Genomic DNA, 3726 nt, shown 5'->3' on the forward strand with positions numbered 1-3726 from the left:
AAAAAAAAAAAAAAAAAAGTTTAAGCAGGAAAGTGATAACATTTACATTTCAAAAATATCACTGGGCTGCTGTGTGGGGAAGAGACTGGAGTGGGGGGGCGGCAAGAATGGAGGTGGTAAGTTTGTCTAGAAATCCTCTGTTGGAACAGATGATAGTTGGCAGTGACCTGTCCCATGAGGGTATGAGTGGACGCAGATAGGTGGCTGGATTGCAAAGCTCTCTTGGATGATGGACTGGAAACATAGGAAAATATCTAGCATGACATACAGATGTTTCAGCCTGAGCAGCTCAGGGGTTGGGGGCAGGGGGGTTACCACGATGGGGGAAGGATGGTGGAGATGCAGATTTGGGGAGGGAGCTGTAGTGGCAATCAGGAGTTCTGGTTTGGGGGGGCGCCTGGGTGGCTCAGTTGGTTAAGCATCCAACTCTAGATACTGGCTCAGGTTGTGATCTCGCCATGGTAGGATCAGGCCCTACGTTGGGCTCTGTGCTGAGTGTGGAGCCTGCTTGGGATTCTCTGTCTCCTCTCAAAATAAATAAACATTAAAAAGAGAGAGAGAGAGTGTGTTCCAGTTTAGATCCATTAAATTTGAGATGCCTTTCAGACAGCCTAGTGGAAACTACATTAGACACACACACCAGTACCACAGGTGACCGCATATCACACACAGAGTCTGCTGCCATTAGGATGGATAAAATTACCCAGGGAGAGGATCGAATGAGTAATGTCCTGATGAACTGTACTTTGAGGTAAGGCACAGAAACAGCTGGAAAAATAGCATAAGGCTAAAAGATGGGAGTAATTAAAGATGGAGGGAGCCGTCAACTGTGTGGAATAGTGCTGAAAAAGTGAGTGTCTCTCTACAGTGTCTGCTGGATCGGTAACATGGACACTGCAAACTGAGCAAGAACGATTCTGCAATGGATAGAAACCAGCTTAGGTTGAAATGAACAGACGACCAAGGTGGGTAGGTGGGGTCAAATTCTCATTAATGTTGGCTCTGAAGAAAGAGTAGAGAGAGGCAGGAGTGAGCTACGATTGCCTCAAGTTTCACCCGGGTGGACCAGAGCTCCCTTACATCCCGGAGGATGCCTCACATGGGCTCAGAGAGAGTGGGGAGGGTGGTGGCTGGCTCTCCCCTTGACCTCAGCCTCACCTCACCCATCCTTGACACATGAGCCCCATTCTTTGTTCAAACCTCACTCAGGAAACCTCTTGGGTGTCGCACCCTAGCATTAAAAACGGTTCCATCACAGAGATTTGTGTGTCTCTCTTAAAAAGCTCCCGCATGCCCCAGGGGGCTGAAGGAAGTGGGAAGAGCCTCCCCACGGTGGGTCTTGGTTCCGATGACCTGATCTCAACCTTCTCTCTTCCAGATCGCCTTGTTCGAGGCCTTCCCCAACAGACCCCAGCCTGCTTTTGGACCTCATCTCCCACTGCTCTCCTACCTCAAAGCTCCCCTCCCCAAGCCTACTTATGCCCCCTTAGAACAACTTCTAATTTCCCGACTCCGTGTCTTTGCTGTTCTTCTCCCTTGAGAATTAGCCCCCTCCTCGCCTAGCTCAACCTTACCCGTTCCTCACATCCAGCTCTAGTCCTGCGTCCAGAGCACTCTGCCTGCCTTCCCACTCCCGTCTCCAGCATTTCTCCGACAGGACACTGCCTGGGAGCGCTCGCTTGTTCTGACTTCGCCCTGCCCTTCGGTCCTACTGAGGAACAGTGAAGCTATATGCTGGTCCTTTCTTTCTTTGCTGGCGCCCTTGCCTGGGAGGCGCTTGGTTATTATTTGTTTGCTGATGGGCTGGGCCCACTGAGAAAAGCCAGAGACCCTTCATCCCTGAAAGAGGAAGACGTATGGCTGTCCCCCCAGGGCTGCATTAGTGGGGTTCACCAGGGCCAAAGGACACATAAATAGGGGACAAATGTATATTCTCCAGCCTGGGCTCTACGTGATCGCAGAAAGACGTTCCAAGTCACCTGAGTTCAAGTTCACATGAAGCTCTGGCCATCAATATCATCAAGGATTTCAAATGGGCCTTCTGAAACCTACTCCCCTTTGGAAATGTTGAAACCCTAAACCACAAAAGCCCGTGTTTTCTTTTTGAGCCTGTCACTAGAAGTTTCTTGCCATTTTCAATTGTGGATTTCCTCCGGTGGTCCTTTTTATAATGTTGAAAAGGCAGCTTTCTAACCTAAACCCTCTGATCATATCATGCTTCATGGAACAAGAGCATCGCACAGGGGTGAAAAATGCAGCCTGCGGTGCTGTTCCCTCCACCCACCCACCCCCAACTCGAGATACTGGCTAAAGTGGATAATAACTAATATGCTGTGATGACTTTCTTGTGATATGAGGTCCCATTAAAAAGTTTGCACTGGCTAAGTTTTCGGGTCATAAACATTTTGTGGAGACCAGTTCAATCAAATCTGGGCTCCAAAGGACCCTTAAACACACAGCAGTCATCGCGGCCATGAAGACAGGTAGACTCTGGGCACAGATCTCCAATAATATGCTTCACGATTTCTTGCGGGCGTGACAGTTCCCCTGCATCAAGACGATCACCAAGAATCGTAAAATACCGACAGTGGCAGCTTCAAAGCAAAACTTTGTTCCAGGCCCCAGAGGCAAGAATTCGGTAAGGAAAGGTCGGGGAATATGTGTCCCTCAGACGCAACACCGGTTTGTCCCCATCACAGTTGGCCCTGTGGTGGGCACACCCTCCTACAGACCCAAGGAAGTTCATCTACTATGTCTGTTTATAGCTCACTTTGGCTTTCCCTGAGGCAGAATATATTTTCTTTTGTGGAAAGAAATTGTTTGTTTGCCTTTGATGTACTGATTCATGAGAGATGTGCAGCCACAGAGAGGCCTGGGGGGAAAGTGAGGCTGTTTCTGTTCAGTCCCTCCCAGCTTCCTCTACAGAGGCCCCAGACTGCAATTACTGCCCCCCACTCCTTCCCAGCTCCGGCCAAGGAGCACACTGCCATCAGAGCCAAAGGAGGGAGACAAAAGACAAGGCCTCTGGTCTGGGGCTTTCTCTGACTTTGCAGGAACCAGCTTCTACAAAAACCACTTTAAGAGACCCGTGTATTCCGATATAATCATCTTTTTGAGGGTGTGCCTGGTTTTAAGTGGCATGATCCACCCCAAATAAGATGCCCCCCCCCCCATTTCTTACATCCAGCTGTCTTCCAGAAAGATAAGAACACAGTGAGCAGAGGCATTACAGGAAGAAACTAGGCTCTCATCCGTCTTCACTCGGAATGAGCTTTCTCCGGCCCTGAGATCCTGTGCTTAAAAAGTTCAAACTCTGAGGCGAAGGTGAGGGGCACAAAACGACCTGTCAAATTTTCTTTCAGCACCCATGACTAGTGTTAATTTACATGCTCCCGGAGTGCAAGAAAAAGCCTGCAAACTGCCGTTGGAAAGATAGTTTGACCTTTCGAGCTAGAAACACGCTCGCCCCATATCAAAATTCAAGAGATGAACCGCGCGGGAGCTCTAAAGTCTCCGGGTGATAAATGGCACGAGGCCGAATGTCCAGAAACGGGTTTCTCTACAGGCTGCAGGGAGGGTGCTCGAGACCAAGCCGGTCACACAGGTAGGATGCAGGCCGCAAACCTGTCGCCGCTGAAGCCGCCAACTGCTCAGGCTCTGCTCCCGCAAGGGAGCGGGCAGGGAGGATGAGAACACCGGGCGACTAAAAAGTCTTGGACGCGACAG

Source organism: Crocuta crocuta, unplaced genomic scaffold (genome assembly GCF_008692635.1).
Source record: "Crocuta crocuta isolate KB4526 unplaced genomic scaffold, BGI_CrCroc_1.0 scaffold757, whole genome shotgun sequence".
Taxonomy (NCBI): Eukaryota; Metazoa; Chordata; class Mammalia; order Carnivora; family Hyaenidae; genus Crocuta; species Crocuta crocuta.